This window comes from Balaenoptera musculus, chromosome 13, assembly GCF_009873245.2.
Source record: "Balaenoptera musculus isolate JJ_BM4_2016_0621 chromosome 13, mBalMus1.pri.v3, whole genome shotgun sequence".
NCBI classification, from domain to species: Eukaryota; Metazoa; Chordata; class Mammalia; order Artiodactyla; family Balaenopteridae; genus Balaenoptera; species Balaenoptera musculus.
The window spans coordinates 65,940,662-65,958,124 of NC_045797.1; the positions used below are offsets into that span (position 1 = coordinate 65,940,662).

Consider the following 17,463-nt stretch of genomic DNA (forward strand, 5'->3'; position numbering starts at 1 on the left):
CAGTCTTGAGAGAAAAAAACGGAGCTGGAGGAATCAGACTCCCTGACTTCAGACTATACTACAAAGCTACAGTAATCAAGACAGTATGGTACTGGTACAAAAACAGAACTACAGATCAATGGAACAGGATAGAAAGCCCAGAGGTAAACCCACGTACCTATGGTCAACTAATCTATGACAAAGGGGGAAAGGATATACAATGGAGAAAGGACAGTCTTTTCAATAAGTGGTGCTCAGAAAACTGGACAGCTTCATGTAAAAGAATGAAATTAGAACACTCCCTAACACCATACACAAAAATAAACTCAAAATGGATTCGAGACCTAAATGTAAGACTGGACACTGTAAAACTGTTAGAGGAAAACATAGGAAGAACACTCTTTGACATAAATCACAGCAAGATCTTTTTTCCTGCACCTCCTAGAGTAATGGAAATAAAAACAAAAATAAACAAATGGGACCTAATGAAACTTAAAACTTTTGCAAAACAAAGGAAACTACAAACAAGATGAAAAGACAACCCTCAGAATGGGAGAAAATATTTGCAAATGAATCAACAGACAAAGAATTAATCTCCAAAATATATAAATAGCTCATGCAGCTGAATATTAAAAAAACAAACAACCCAATCCAAAAATGGGCAGAAGACCTAAATAGACATTTCTCCAAAGAAGACATACAGGTGGCCAAGAAGCACATGAAAAGCTGCTCAACATCACTAATTATTAGAGAAATACAAATGAAAAGTACAATGTGGTATCACCTCACACCAGTTAGAATGGGCAGCATCAGAATATTTACAAACAACAAATGCTGGACAGGATATGGAGAAAAGGGAACCCTCTTGCACTGTTGGTGGGAATGTGAATTGATACAGCCACTATGGAGAACAGTATGGAGGTTCCTTAAAAAACTAAAAACAGAACTACCATACGACCCAGCAATCCCACTACTGGGCATATACCCAGAGAAAACCATAATTCAAAAAGACACATGCACCCCAATGTTCATTGCAGCACTGTTTACTGTAGCCAGGTCATGGAAGCAACCTAAATGCCCATCGACAGACAAATGGACAAAGAAGATGTCGTACATATATACAATGGAATATTACTCAGCCATAAAAAGGAATGAAATTGGGTCATTTGTAGAGCCGTGGATGGATCTAGAGACTGTCATACAGAGTGAAGTAAGTCAGAAAGAGAAAAACAAGTATCGTATATTAATGAATATATGCAGAACCTAGAAAAATGGTACAGATGAACTGGTTTGCAGGGCAGAATAGAGACACAGGTGTAAAGAACAAACATATGGACACCAAGTGGGGAAGTGGTGGTGGTGGTGGGATGAACTGGGAGATTGAGATTGACATGTATACACTAATACATAAAATAATTACTAAGAACCTGCTGTATAAAAAAATAAGTAAAAATTTAAAAATTAATTAAAAAATAAAAATAAAACTGCACTAAGATACTATTTTTGCTCAATCATATTGGCAAAGATCCAAAAGGATGGGAAGGCTCTCTGTTTTGGCAGAGGTGTAAGAAACAGCCACTCTTACGCATTGCAGATAAGAAGCTTAATGTGATGTAGATTTGGCAATATCTATAATATAAGTACACATATCCTGAGACCCAGAAATTCCATGAGCAGGAATTTATGCTACAGCTAATCTCTGCAAAGAAGGTAAATGATCTTACAACATTGTTTGTAAACAATGTAAAAGGGAGTAAATAACTAAACGTCTATCAATGGGGAATGGCTAAAGAAATGGTAGCCCATACAGTGGGGTCCTCCGTAGCCACTAAAATGAGAAAAGAGCAGAAAAAGATCTCCAAAACATACATTGCTAGGTGAAATAATAAGACAATAGAACAGTGTGTAAAGTATGCTACCATCTGTACAAAAATCAGTGGGGAAAGAATAGAGGTATTTTCTTATAGTTGCATAAAATAATTCTGAGAGGATAACAAGAAACCTGTAACACCAGCTTCCTGTAGAGAGAACGAGGTGGTGGGGGAATAGGAATAGGAGGGAGATTTTTATGTATAGCCTTTTCAATTTTGAACCACGTGATAGTATATTCTATCCAACACTTAAATTTGAAAATATATATGTATGAACAAAAAGAAAACCAGTCACATGAGACAAAAATGAAGACCTTTATTAGTCTCCTGCTTTAACTATGCATAGAGTGATTTGTACTCTCAAAGAATCCAAAGTCAAGATACAAATTCTATTTTTAAAGATTTTCTAACATTGCTCAATAAAGTAAGCCTCTAGACTTTTAATTAATTAATTATTTATTTATTTTTATTATTATTATTTTTTTGGCTGCATTGGGTCTTTGTTGCTGTGCATGTGCTTTCTCTAGTTGCTGCGAGCAGGGGCGACTCTTTGCTGCGGTGCGCGGGCTTCTCATTGCGGTGGCTTCTCTTGTTGCGGAGCACGGGTTGTAGGTGCACGGGCTTCAGTAGTTGCAGCACGTGGGCTCAGTAGTTGGGGCTCACAGGCTCCAGAGCGCAGGCTCAGTAGTTGTGGTGCATGGGCTTAGTTGCTCCGCGGCATGTGGGATTTTCCCGGACCAGGGCTCGAACCCATGTCCCCTGCATGGCAGGCGGATTCTTAACCACTGAGCCACCAGGGAAGTCCAAGCTTGTATACTTTTAAACGCAAAAGGCTGTTGGAGTTTTGGCTCCCACTTAGGGTGTAGAACTCTGCAAAAAGCATTGCTCTCACCCTTACCCGAAAAAATGCCAAATCATTTACAAAAGGACCCCTTTTCTTGAACTCATCAGAGAACTGAGATGGAAGGCAAAAAACTAAGCTGAAATCTAAGGAATAACAGACACCTCCAAGGAGAGATGGGACACAGGTCCTTGCTTACCTGTTATAGATGTTGAATGCCATACAAGAAGGAAAAAAGAATCCTACCAAACTTTTTAATGAACTGCTAAAGGCCACATGTGGGGCCTGTGTGAATGTATATCCCCCTTGGGAGCTGCAGACTTCAGGGAAATCCACACCCGCTGGCAGGCTCTTCTCCATGGAACACACTGGATGCTCACAAGAAAGAGGGGGGAAGGTTAAGAGACCTGGGAAGACCTCTCTCTTGGTTCAGGTCCGGGGAGGGGGAACAGTGCTTCTGGAAAAGCATGAAGTTCCACCCAGATCCTTCTCCCCGTATCCCTTATGGAAGAAGTATATAACCATTGGGGAAAGGGCAGCAAACCATGTTGTCCTTAGGGCACAGGATCCATGGCAGCTGGGAGAAGAGTAAAACCCTCTACCCTGGGGGTGAGGGGCAAAACTACACGCAGACCAGTAAGTCCCCTACTGATGGGGGAGGGACAGAATCACTGAACTATCCCCCATCCAAGACACAGCACCTGCCTAAGACCGAAACTGAAGCAGAACAGCAGAGGCTGTCTCCCTACCCCTACTCCATCCCGACCACAGGCTAACAAGTGTTGAGTAACAGCTAACAGCAGTCCGTTGCTGGGGGATCAGGAGCAGGAAGAGAAATGTTCCCTAAGAGGGAACAAAGCTGCAAAGAGAAGCCCTAAAGTGAGGGCTTGTTATTGTCAGTTCAGTCCAAGATGACCTGTGGGCTGCAATCCAATAAAACTCCCTGCAAAAATTGTTAATAGAAATTGACAGGCTAATGCCAACATTTATATGGAAAGGCAAAGGAACTTGAATAGCCAAACCAATTTCAAAAAAGAAGAGGAAGGTTGGAGGAACTGACTTACCTGATTTCAAGACTTACTAGACTTTCTATGAAGCTACGGTAATGAGGTTGGTGTGGTTTTGGAGGAAAATATAAATAAATAAATATTAATAATACTACTGTATAATAATAATGTATTTATATTAATGTACATAAGTATACATATAAAATAATACAAATAAATATATGATATATATTTTATATGTATGTGTACTTCTGGAAAAAATATATCTTATGTAATATATATTTATATAATATAAAATATATTTTATATGTATTATATATATATATATATATATCAATCAGTGGTAGAGAAGAAAGAATCCAGAAATAGATCCACATTTTTATTTTTATTTTTTTTGGCCACGCCATGCAGCATGTGGGATATTATTTCCCCGACCAGGGATCGAACCCATGCCATCGACAGTGGAAGTGCGGAGTCTTAACCACTGGACCACCAGGGAAGTCCCAAGATCCACATATTTAGTCAACTGATTTTTCACAAAAGTACAAAGGCGATTCAATGGAGAAAGGATGCTCTTTTTAATAAATGATGCTAAAACAATTGAATATCCATATGCAAAAAATGTAAAAAGCAAACCTTAAGCCATACGTAGCACACTATACAAAAATTACCTCAAGGTGACTCTAAATGTACCTAAATGTAATACCTAAAGTTGTAAAGCTTCTAGAAGGAACATAGAAGGAAATCTCCATGACTTTGGCTGCCTGGCAACCACACCTGGAATCTGTGCATGACACAACTACAGAGGCCTGAGTCCTGTTTCCCCATCTCCTACCTCCCTGATTTACTTCCTGGAGGCATTTGCAGGTTGCTGGTTATTTTCATGTGAATGCAGAACTGAAGGTGTTCATCCTGTAATAGTTCATCTTATTGCTTCTCAAGCTCGCCCTGCCATCCTGAACTTGGCTTCGGGTTTCTCACGCCCGCACTCAGCTTTGGGTCAGCTGTGAGCTGGGTCTGTCTTCTCGGCAACTCCATCAAAGTCAGAGAGCAAACTGCTCATTCCAGCCCCCGGCCCTGGCTGGTGCCCCTTGGGGCCTTCTCTCTTGCCCTCAGTCAGTTTTCCTCCTATTAAGCATGTGTTCAGTGAAGTTGGAAGAGAAGAAAAAATAAGCACCCAAACCCACAATTTCTTCACTGTGAGTTTGGTCATTTATTCAATTCCTCTCAATTCTCTCAGTCTATCCGCCTTTCTGTCTGTTTATCCATCACGTTACCTAGGCCTGAGTCAGCCACAGAGTCTCAGAATAGCAGTTGTTGAACCAAGGGTCTGCCTTGCCGTGTGCGTGTGTGTGTGCATGGGTGTGTTTATACAGAAGTGTGGAAGAGGCAGGAGCAGAGGCAGGAAGACATGAATAGGACTGAGAAACTTTTTTTTTTCTTGGAGGGAAAGAGCCAGAAATTACATCCGTTCAAAAATATCCTGCCTCTCTCACAGATAAATATAGCGACATGGGTAGATGTGTCACCGAATGAAACTCTCAAAACAAATCCGGGAAGAATCACTTGCAGAGGCTGCCACTGCTGGCTCCATCCTGCTGCTCCTCTGTCCCCTGTCCCCCTCCCCCGGTGCTCCCCACAACGATCAGGAGGGAGAGCGAGGAGGGAGGTCTGTGCCCAGCCTCCCCCGGCATTCTGGACAAGGGGTGGGGAAGCAGGAGCAACGGTGCCCTTCAAGGGCTGCTGGCCAGAGGCGCTAGGTCGCCAGATGTCCCCCACAGGGAAGAGCTTGAGAGATCACTTCTCTCTGTTACAGGGGAGTGAAAGCTCAGAATGGGAGGGCAGCCCTATGGGCTCATATTCACCAGCAGTGGTGGCTGAAGCAGGTAATTGCAGCTAAGGACCCATGACTTGGACTCAAGGGTGCCATTAAAACCATTTGGCCACCAGTACAGCAGAGGCACCTACCAGCCCTTGACAAAGGGGAGGTACGGTCACCACCACAGCTCTGCATGCCAGCTGAGACTCAGCTCCCCTTAGACCCACGTGCAATCAATCCTTCCAGCAGCCCTATGAGGTAGGTACCGTCATCCTATTTTTCAGATGGGGAGACTAAGGACAGGAGTGATTCAGTGATTAATCCAGGGTCCCATGGTTGGTCATGGCAGAGCTGGGCATGGCCTCTTCTGAGAGTGTCATGGGAGACCACCCTGCCTCCACATAGAGGAGGGTAGAAGCCCTGCTGCCCTGCCCCCAGACCAGCCCAGCCCTGTCCGTTGGCAGAAGCCTTGGCCAGCTGCGGTCACTGAAGGGGCAGAACCTGCGTCCTAAGCCCTGCGGGAACAGAGGGTTGTCAGATGATCGTGGGTCCTCGAGGAGGAAGGATAGAGCCATTTTGCAGTTGTGAGCTTCTCGGTACCTAATACTCCCCTTACCTCCTGACTCAGCCTGGACCCCTCTGTCCAGTGCATCTGTCCCTCCAACTCTGCCACAGGCCTGGGACACCTCTCTTACCTGGCCAAGCAATAGCACCTTCAGCTTATCAGCTCTGAGCTCCGTTGAAAAGTTTCTTAACATCTTTTGGACCCGTGGAGTCAGACCGACCTGGGTTCACATCCCACCTCTGCCACTCCCCAGCTCTGTGGCCTTGGGAAAAGTAATGCCTTGTGTATTAGTTTCTTATTGCTGCCGAAACAAATGACCACAAACTTAGCTCCTTAAACCACACAAACTTTTCACCTTACAGTTCTGAGGAAAGGTGCCAAAATCAGTCTCACTGGGTTAAAATCAAGGTGTCTGCAGGGCTGTGCTCCTTCTGGCTCTGAGGGAGAATCCAGTTCCTTGCCTTTTCCAGCATCTAGAGGCTTCCTGCATTCCTTGGCTTGAGCCCTGCATCACTTGGACCACTGCTTCCATCACTGCATCTTTCTGACTCTGGCCCTCCTGCTTCCCTCCTATAAGGATACTTGTGATGACCTTGTGTCCCTCTGGATAATCCAGGACAGTCTCCCCATCCTCAGATCCTTAATCACATATGCAAAGCCCCTTTGCCATGTATGGGAACCTAGTCACAGGTTTTGTGGTTTAGAGCATGGACATCCCAGGCAGAGGCAGGGAATGTTAGCCTACCACACCTCAATTTCCTCATTTTACAAATGATAATCCGTACCTCCCAAGTCTGCCGGGAGAACCAATTACATTACGAAGTACCCAGCCTGGTACCTGGCACAATGTTTAAAATGAGGTCCTAAAAAAAGGGTCTCTGCCCTCTTCCCATTCCGGTCGTCTTTCTCTAGAATCGCAGGTACCTGTCCCCAAGCCTGGCTCTCCGTGGGGACGTCAAGAGTCCCTGTGGAAATAAAACACGGGGGTGATGGATGGCTCTGACCTCCCAAATGCCGAAGCAGGGCTGTTTGCAAATTTAAAGGCTTCTAGGCAGCAGCGGGAAGAATGTGAGCAGAAACGTGGAACGGTATGTGCAGGGACATAAATTACAAGTGGCTTTTGTTGGGAAAGCTGAACAGAAAGTTATTCCATCCACATTCCCCACGTCGGAACTGCTCTCCCAGGTCGGCTGGGGCTGAGACCCATTCCAGCAATGGAGCACCTCTCCCCGGAGGCCCCTTGGTGAGGGGGCAGGGCGGACTGAGAGCCCCGTCGCCGCTCACTGCCCAGGCCTGGGGGGTGATGGCTCCGGGCGACAGGGGCTGGAGCAGCAGATGGCTAGTCCAGAGCTCAGATGGCAGGCCTCATCTTCCGGGAAGAAGTGAGAGTACTGAGCGGGGTCAGGGGAAGGGGGTGCAGACCCCCAGGGAGCCCTCCTGATTCTCCCTTCGCCAGAAGGCTCTCACCCAGCACAGTTTAAACCCATTTAAATCCAATACCCTTATCAGTAAAACATCTTTCAGCACAACCTCCAATAAATGTGTAGTTATTTCTAAATTATATGGCATGAATTAATTTATTTGTATAATAATGCACAAATATATTATGCACATTAAAACTTTCAAAAAATATAAACACAGCCAAGTAAAAAGCTAAAAATAAATATAAATAGAAGACCAACATTGTGACTGTGCATTCGAATAAATGAATCAGCGGGCATGCTTCACTTTGGAGGTAGTAGAAACTATACTTGCATTTTGTTGCCCTTCTGTTTCCTCAAATCTTGCTTATTCGTGTGTCCAATTCAGTGAGCTCCTCTCCTGCCAGGCAGGGTTGGTATCTTGTTTCTCCTCCTGGCTTATAAAGTTGCCAAAGGCTAAGAGCATTTATGCTTTGGATGGTGCAGAGTGCAGGGTACATAGCTGGTGCCTAATAAAGTCGGTCAGTAAATATTTTCTGAACACGTACTTTGACCCTCAGGTTGGTGGCCGGCACTGGGGGTTCAAAGAGCAAGAAGTGGTCCCACCCTCATCCCCAAGCCCCGTTCAGGCAAAGCCACCCTTGGGAGTGGCACCAGCTCTGGGTGGTGCTGGGGCACGGATGGGGCGCACCTCCAGCACCAAGGCAGGAAGATGCATCGCTCCAGCTCGACAGGGGCAGATGAGACAGGGAAAGCCTGCAGGCAGGAGATCTGTGTACTCTTGTGTAGAGACTTGGTGGCAGGAGTTACTGCACAGTCCAGGGGGTTCACCGAGCCCTCACGGGCGAGATCCGCCTGAGGCTCAGGCCGGCTGAGGCCTGAGGAGAGGGGATGAGGGCTGCCAGTGTTGGCTCGGCCCCTGACCCATGGGACCTGGCTTTAGGTTCCTTATCTGGGCAATGAGGAGGGTGGGCTGCATGCTCTCTGGGGTCCCTTCCAGCTCTGACATTCTTGGCTCAGTCCAGGCTCATCCAGGCCCCGCCCTGCCCTTTTCCATCTTCCAGCCTGAGCCCCCCCCAAAACACGGGGCCACCTGAGAGGTGAGTGGACACTGCTCTGGGGTTTCTGAGAAGTTGCAAACAACTAGCAGTTCCTTCCCGAGAAGTAGGGGAGGCATGCTGAGCCCTGTGCCCTACACCCACCCCGCTCCACCATAGGTGCGGGGGAGAAAGCGCCACCTCTCCTCGGCTCCCGTGACCTCCGTGGCATTCTGTGAATGAGCCTGAAAACAAAGCATCAGAGGGAGAGAAAAGAAACCAGTCGTCCCAAAATAGCTCTCTGAAGGCTGCCTAATCCCATGTCTTTGCAGCCGAGACGGTCTGTTATTTGGACACAGCAGAGCGAGCTACCCGATGGATCCTCCTGGAGTCTCCCTCTTGGGAGCGAGCTTGCAGTGTGTGCGCATGAGAACGGGCTGGGTCAGGAGTGAGTGTTCTGGTCATGGGGCAATGGATAAAGCCCTTGCACCCAGGATGGAACGCTGTGGGCCTCCTTTTGCAGCTTTCCTTGGCGGAGGGACAGTTAAAGGACAGTCTCAGGGCCAGAGGCACCTCATCACAATCCAGTGAGAAGAGATGTGGAGAAATGCCGCCCCTCTCCTCCTCCACCCCCCGCCCTGGTGGCCACCAGGACTTAGAGCAGAGAACGAGCACTAAAGAGCTCCACCGAGCCAGGCCATTGTGCCAGCTGCTTCACAGAAGCGCACCAACACTGATAATTAGGGCTACGAACTCAGGTGTCTGACATGCGCTGTGCTGATGGATTTCCATGAGGGGCTGCGGGGCCCACGGACAGAATTCAAAGGGTCTGGACACTTGGATGGGAAAAAATTTTACACCTTTATTTTCGCTAACCTTCGGTCAAAATTTAGCATTTCCTGCTGTTACGAGTCTAGGCAGAGGACCTCAGATGTTGTAGCTGCGTCTGTGATTTGCCACCAGTAGAAATCCCATCTTCCTATCACAGCGTACTGGTTGCAGATATCTTAGATTATTGTTTACGCTCATCATGGCTTGGGAATTATGGTGGTTGATAGGCCTGTCACTAGATCTTGCTGAATGTGTTAAAGAAGCACATGCGGTACTAGATCGCAACTTTGATGTTTTAAAGAATAGTTTGATAACTGTATTTCAGTGTAGTTGGTTTCCTTTGTAATCTTATGTTTTCTCTCTAATGCATTTGAAAATGTTGCTTAGGGGAGGGTTCATAAGCCTCACTAGATTGCCTGAACAGAGACGGTCGGGATCTGCTTTCCCTGCAGAACCTGGTGTAATCTTCCCACCCAAACAGCCAGTGTGGTGGGCGCAGGGCTGGGAGGACTCATGTGGTCCTGTAACATTTTGGGGGTGAAGATACCTTCGCTCAAACACAAAGTTTATCAGGAAGCCCAGCCCAGCCCATGAGATGAAGGTGGCGCTGCTCTGGCTGGATTTGGAAGCGGGCATTTCTTGCAGCTGCCTGACGGCTCCACCCACCACTCCCCATCAGATGTCCCCTTCCTCCCCCCCCCGCCCCCCTGCTTCCTGGCAACCTCCGTGGAGTGCCTACGTTTCCACAGAGCGCATCTGCAAATCATCAACCCAATGTAACCGCTCACTGGGGACCTGAGGAGCAGCGCTACGGCCTCACCTTGCTGGCCGCATAACTGCTCATTCCGTCCTGCCCATGGGAAGTCCTGACTGTGGGCAGGTCTTGTGTCATTTATAAACACAAGCCTCCCGTGTATGTGGAAAAAAAAAAACCAAAAACGGACAGAGAGGGGATCGTAGCCCAGGGTGCTCTTCCCCATGAGTTCTGGATTCAAATACTGGTTCCACCCCCTCCTAGCTGTGTGGTGTGGCCTCAGTTCTTCTTTTAATTAGTAGTTAGCGATAATAATCGCTCCCACCTTAAAAGGCTGGTTGGGGGATGAAAAGAAATAATGCATGTAAAGAGCTTCGCAGGCTCAGGAAGTTCTGCTGCTACCCTCTCCCCAGGGAAGAGATTTTCATCTGCCACAGCCTCCTCCAGCCACCCCCCTCCCCATCCTCTGCCTCGGAGGTGTCTCCCTGCCAGAGGCGACCTGGGAGCTTGTTTTCACCGTCCAGGCCTGAAGCGCTTAGTCCTTCCCATCTTTGCAAACATGTCACTTGGCATCCGCGGGGTATTTTGGTAGCAGCAGCAGCAGCTGACCCAGACGGCACACACTGTAGCTATTATCTCATCATCCAATAATTAGCTTGACATTTATAAAGGGGCCTCTGGGGCCTTGGGATGACACTGCCTTTTTCAGATGCAAGGATACTGTGATTTTGCACTTGCGCAAGGCAAGATGAGAGCAGAAGGGAGAAGTGACCCAAGGTTTTGCCTGCCATCAGCAGCCCTGAGCAGAGAAGGGTGACTGAGGAGCTAAGGGAGCGTAATCTTCAGGGCCCCTCAATTGCACAGTCCCGCGTTTTCTGTGAATTATGCATAAGTAGTAGTATATGTTTCTTTTTTTTTTTCCTAAAGACACTCTCCAAAATTATATAGACTTCGGGCTCCATAAAACGTAATCCACCCCTGGGTTTAAAGCCAAGCTTTCTCTTGGGTCTGCCCTGTCTGGAAACTGACCTCGCATATCATGGCCATTAAGGACCAGCAAGCGGATTTGGGGGTGCAAGTCACAGAGGGTGTTGCACTGTGAACTGAAGAATTTGGTGATGTGTTGGAGCACAAAGGACCCCGGGACTTGGGTCTTCACAGAGTCAGGGTGCTCTGCTCACACCGGGAGCCTTGGGTGCAGCCTAGGAGCCTCTGAGCCTGAATGTAAAGAACAAATGGGTCATCAGTCAATGTGCTGAGATGGCGGTGTCCGTGGTGATTGCAAAAACACACAAAACATTGATTTAGGAATGAAAAAGGCCAGAGATAAATTCCCTGCCTCAGCCCTGGCAAGTCGTGGAACAAGGTACATAGCTTGTGTGTGCCTTACTCGACCAAGAAATAAAATGGGAAATGCAAGCTACTCCCCTCACCCTCATTAGTAGGAGAGAAGGGGCGGGGAGGAGAAAGCAGCCGTCTACTCCAACACCTGTAACGTCGCTCTCTTCCCGTTGATCTTAGGAGCCCGTGAACAGATGACCAGGGGAAAGCATGTGGTTTCAGCCAGGACACGGAGGAGAGAGGTGAGAAGTAAAGGAACAGCTCCCGCAGCAATAAGACAGGCTCTGTCTTTACTCTGTCCAAGTCCTCATCCCTCTGGGCCTCAGAACTCACAGCCCTCTGATGCCTTTCCCTTCTATCTTCCCCCCATTTAATGGTTGGGCTTTTAAATTTTATTTTATTTTATTTATTTGTTTTTGGCTGCGTTGGTCTTCGTTGCTGTGCACGGGCTTTCTCTAGCTGCGGCGAGCGGGGGCTACTCTTCCTGCGGTACGCGAGCTTCTCATTGCGGTGGCTTCTCTTGTTGAGGAGAACAGGCTCTAGGCACGTGGCCTTCAGTAGTTGTGGCACGAGGGCTCCGTAGTCGTGGCTTGCGGGTTTCTAGAGCGCAAGCTCAGTAGTTGTGGTGCACGGGCTTAGTTGCTCTGGGGCCATGTGGGATCTTCCACAGGGATCGAGCCTGTGTTCCCCTGCATTGGCAGGTGGATTCTTAACCACTGCACACCAGGGAAGTCCCTAATTGGTTGTTAAGTCTAAAATTCCCACCCTCAACATCTGCTGCTTCATCCCCGCCTCTCTATTCCTACCGGCCATCATCCATTTCTTATCTGGATGAGAGCAACAGACATCTATGCGGGGCTCCGGACAAATGGGCAACAGGTGTGCTGAGAGTTTCATCTCCTCAGCCCTCAGGGCGGCCAGACCAGGCTTGTGGAGGCTGCAGCCTCTAGACCAGCATCTTGCAGCCTCAGGAAGTCTCGTCTGTTAATCTCAGTGTGCAATTCAAATGTCATCATTTTTTTATGTTGCTTCCATGTGGGAAATGTGGGGAAGCACCGATCTTTCTTCTGCCCACTCAGCCCCATCCTAGGCACTGTGGCCAGATTCATCTCCATCGAGTCCAACTAAGATAGTGCAGCTTGCCTTCAGAATGGCCATCAGGATTCTGCACAATATGAAAGTTACTGAAAGCCACAAGGGCAGGCAAGAAAACCCAACACAGGGGTCCTTCTTACAGCATGGGTCCCATGGATTGAGGAGATGTGCAGAGAAAAGCAGCCTCTGAGGACATCTAGGAAGCTCACTCCTTCAGCTGGAATGGTTGTTCTCACACTCTACAGTGTACAAGTATCACCTGCTGCAATTGTGGGAAAATGCAGATTCCAGGGCCTCCTCCTGCCCCACCCACATTTTGTAGTCAATGTGTTTGCAACCAGACCAGCAGTCTGCAATTTTTAGGGAGCACACTGATGGTGGACACAGATCTTACTTTGAGGAACGGTGCCCTGACTGATCTCAGTAGTTTAACGGCAGATTTCACCTAGTCGCCTCAAAGGGATGAAACAATAGCAACGGGCAGGAATATTTGCAGTAACCAGCAGTGTCCTCAGCCTAAAATCTCAAATCAAACACACCACTTTTGAAAAAATGTAAGAATAAGGGATCCTTAAAATATGGAAGTGGTGAAAGGAAGACCATCTGGGCAACCAAAGTGACTACTCCTCACGAACATTCTCCCAGAAGGCAAACTGCATGGAAATATAAAATGTAATCCTAAAGGGAGAAAGGAAGCTTGAAACTCTGGAAAGAAACTGCTTATAACCTATAACCAAGACAGCCCATTGGGCAGACAAACATAGCAAACTGCTCTCAAAAATGGGACAAGATGGAAGTTACAGTGAAGGCAGGGAATACGCGTGTGGCCAGAGGGGTAATGTACAAGTTCGTGTAGGAGGTTCCCAGGGTGGAGAGAATGTCATTGATGGCGTTTACAGTTCCAGCTAGCTCAGGGACCTGTGTCCTTACTCAGCCAGTAAGGTGACCCTGCTGGCTGTTTGTGACTTTTCTGGTCCCAGATGAAAAAGGGCTCTGGCTCACAGGGATGCCGTGAACTCATCAGGCAAGTGACGCGACGTTTGGAAATCCAGGCTGACTTGAAAATATGGACCACCTGTTCACTGTGATTTCTGTGGGGATGCGGAGCTCTTCCAGCTGCAGGTGTTTGCCATCAGCGTGGGGTGTTGTTGCTGCCCGCCTCCTCTGCCTCCTTTCAGACACGTGTGGACCGTTCCATGACCATTCAGTCTCCACCCAGAGCGTGGTGAGTGGGGTGCGGGCTCCCGGATCTGCTCTGGGTATTAACAGGCATGGCTAAATAGCGACCGGAGAGTAAATACAGGCTTCCTGCAACCAGGACAAAAGCTGGGTCCTTGCTCTTCGCTGGAAGAAGACTGGGAGGGGGGAAGAGGCCAACACCATCTGGTTTAAATGGGCTGGTTCGACACCAGTGGGACAGGCACCGGCTGACACTGTTTCCCCAGAGGAAATGTGGGATTTTTGCCTTGCATCTCCAGGACATCTCAGTGAACTAGCTCCACAACCATGATTCAGGAGGAGGCTGAGAACCAGAGTGAGTGAGGAAGGGAAGAGAGGAGAAACCTGTTTTCAGCTCTGGCGTGAGATGCTATTTTTAACTGGGATAAAATATCTGGAGGAAAGAAATATAAAAGCTTCAATGAATCCTTTTAGAGCTGTGGTGAATACTCATCTTGGCCAGAGGGTAGAATGGCAAGTGTTAAACATTGAGCTGAAGCCCAATATTGCCCTTATAGATACCCTTCAGGATGCAAAAAGAAATATAAAATTTTAAGTGTGTAATTAGTGCCACACTTTCATTATTAAAATGTTTAATGCTCAGATTTCTAGTTTGACTTCATGGTGGAGGAACAATAATGTCTTAGCACTGTGTCCACTATGAAATGGGTCCAGCTGTCTCACTGTCACTCAGACGGATCACCAGCCTATCTTGAACTATAACTGACTAAAGACAATTCCTCTTGGACTCCTGGATGTAAAGAGGTCTCAACCAGGACTTCTTGAAAGAGTTGTGGCACATGTTAAATTAAATAACTAAAAATTAACTGTAGCTCGTATGGCTTAATTTGTTTATTACTATGAGTTCTTACTATACCAAAGAATTCTATCAGGATTAGAAGTGTAATCTAATCTCTCTTGTTCTGCCTTGTGTTATCAATTTAATTGTTATAAACAGCACTACAGGTGGCCACAATCAGACCCATCATTCAAGGTAATTTCCCCACGTGGAGCCTCAGGGAGGGGCATTGTGTGAAGCCTCGGGCTCAGAGGCTGGTGAGTTTTTGGAGCACAGAGCCCAACCTCCAGCACACTGCCTGCCACGGAACGGGCTTTCAGCACATATTTGCTGGATGAGTGAGTGGCTACGTGGATGAATAAATGAATAAAGATGTAAGCCAGAGCCAAGCAAGGAAGAGTCTGCACCTGAAGGCTATACCAGCACCAGGTAAGGTGAGGTTTGAGGGGGCAGACCTAGAGCGGGCAGGAGGGTAGTCAGTCCTGTTGGGAAGCCACAGTGTATACAGAGAAGAGGGGACAGGCAGGTGGCTATGACAGGGCAGCTGGCTAGAGGTGCCGGGTGGGTGTCCTGGCAGGCAGGTCAGTAGGTATTCCGACAGCAGGAGACACGTGAAGGTCACACAGGGGGCACAGGGCCTCAGGAGCAGGACCCCAGACTCCATCCAGGGTGAGTCGTAGAGGAAACAGAATGTGGGCCAGGCAGGTGTCGAGGCCTCGGGTGTCCAGAGACAACTAGAACAGGAGCCGGAGGCAGGACGTGGCCTTCAGAATAAAGCCTGTTAGTAGACCTGAGATCAAGGCCAGAGAAGGACTAGCCAGGCTGGCTCCAGGACAAATCCCCCGAGCCACTGAACTTTAAATTCTCCCCATCTTAGGAAAGCGTCCGCCCAGAGACTGCAGCAAGGATGGGTCTACATGGAGATACTCAAGTAGAATATCCAGGGAAGGAGTCCGGGAGGCTATAAAAGCAAGAAGTCAAACAAGACATGGCTCTCAGCAGAGGAGGTAAACCTACGCGTTACAAATTATTTCAGGCTTTGATTTGAATTTGTAACCAGGTGTTCTGGGCCTTGAATACTTTAACTGATAATCAACTGTCTGACAGTGATTTGGCGAGGTCTGCAATGTGCCTAGCGTCGTGCTTCACCTGTTTGGGATTAGAGGCGTGAAATAGTCATCGAACAGATGCGTTTATACTAAATATGCAGAATGTGTCACTATTCACAGGGAAGAAAACAAGGATGTGAAAGGGCTGCAGCCAGAAAGTGCTGCAGATGAGCATGGATGGCAGAGGTCAGGGAGGGCTTCCTGGAGGAGGTGGGATACACCCTGGACCTGCAGGACATGGGACGTCCGCAGAGAGAGGAGAGAACGTTTACCACCAATTCCTTTGCGATTCTGGACTGCTCAGAACACACCCCTCAGAGCTAAGCAAGACAGTTTACTAAACTGCAAGAGAGGTGAGGGGAAAGAAAGGCGAAGTCATCCTGACTTGGTATACTTTCTGAGTCCCATCTCACAGGGGAAAACCCTGAGGCACAACCAGGTTGGGGCTAGTTCATGGTAAAGTCAGATAAGCAAGGGCGTCCAATAGGGCCTGAGGCCCCACCATCTTTTCTAACACAGAGGAACTGCTCTCCTCCCTCCTGCCAATTGGAGAGCTGGCTTTGGCTTTATGGTGAAGGTTTGGCTAGTTTGGGTTTGTTTGGGCTTTTTCTTTGTTTTGTCTTGGTTTGAAAGGGCTACTGAAGAAGGGAAACGGGAGGACATGATTTTCTTTTTTCTCCTATGATAATACCAGTTCTGCCCTTAGATGCAGGCAAGAAGGCCCCTCTCCTGGCCACACCAGTTAGCAGGACCCCCTATGGCCCTCCTCTGTCTGTGCTCCTCCCAACGGCCATCATGGCACGACTATTATATTAGTTTCCTATTGCTGCTATAGCAAGTTACCACAACCTTAGTGGTTTAAATCCACACAGATCTATTATCTGAGCTCGTGTGTCGGTCAGAAGTCTCACTGAGTGTCAACAGGACTGCATTCTTTTCTGGAAGCTCTAAGGGAGAATCTGTTTCCTTGCCTTTTCCAGCTTCTAGAGGCCACCAGCACTCCTTGGCCTGTGGCCTCTTCCATCTCCAAAGCCAATAACGGCTGGTAGAGTAGTCTCACACCTCATCACTCTGACCTTCTCTTCTGCCCCCTCTTTCATTTTTAAGGACCCTGGGGATTACATTAGACCCACACAGATAATCCAGGATATAATGTATAATCATAAAGTTAGGTGATTGGAAACTTTAATTCTGTCTACAACCTTAATGCCACATTACATATTTGCAGGTTTTGGGGACAAGGATATGGACATCTTTGGGGGGGGCATTATTCTGCTACTACAGTTGCCAACGTCAGAGGGTAGAATATATTTTATTTAACAATCTGTTGACTTGGTTTATAATTTTAAGTATTTAGAAGCATGGTGTGTGGCCTCTATTTGTGCTCTTGCCCCAGGCAAATAGCAGGGCTGCTCTGGTGGGAGCAGTGGCTGTCCCAGGTGAAAGGTCTATAGCACCTCACAGGGGAGTGGAAAAGTTGAGTATTCCTTAGCCAGCAGCGTCCCCTTCTGGACGGTTTCCAAGGTTCCCCCAGCCTGTTTCTCCAGAGAAACCTGTCACCTTCATCATCTTACCTCTGATTCACACCCAGTTCTGACTCCCAACACTTTGCCCTCCTTACAAAAGCATTCCTCCCAAAGAAGGTACATTTCCCATTCTTTTTGCTTTTTACTTTTACATAAAAAGGGTAGAAGCAAGGGAAGAAACCCCAGCCCCATTAGTGCAGACACATCAAAGGATACCAAGCCCCCCTGGAAACCAGAGCATGGCTTACAT

At 47.6% G+C, this 17,463-nt stretch overlaps 1 long non-coding RNA gene across 1 annotated transcript; it reads left to right on the forward strand.

Moving 5' to 3' along the window:
* Positions 1 to 5,459: 5,459 nt before the first annotated feature.
* Positions 5,460 to 15,577, forward strand: LOC118906452. Its single transcript, XR_005022491.1, has 3 exons — positions 5,460 to 5,775; positions 14,738 to 15,007; positions 15,456 to 15,577. It is a non-coding gene; the product is annotated as an uncharacterized LOC118906452 (long non-coding RNA).
* Positions 15,578 to 17,463: the final 1,886 nt, after the last annotated feature.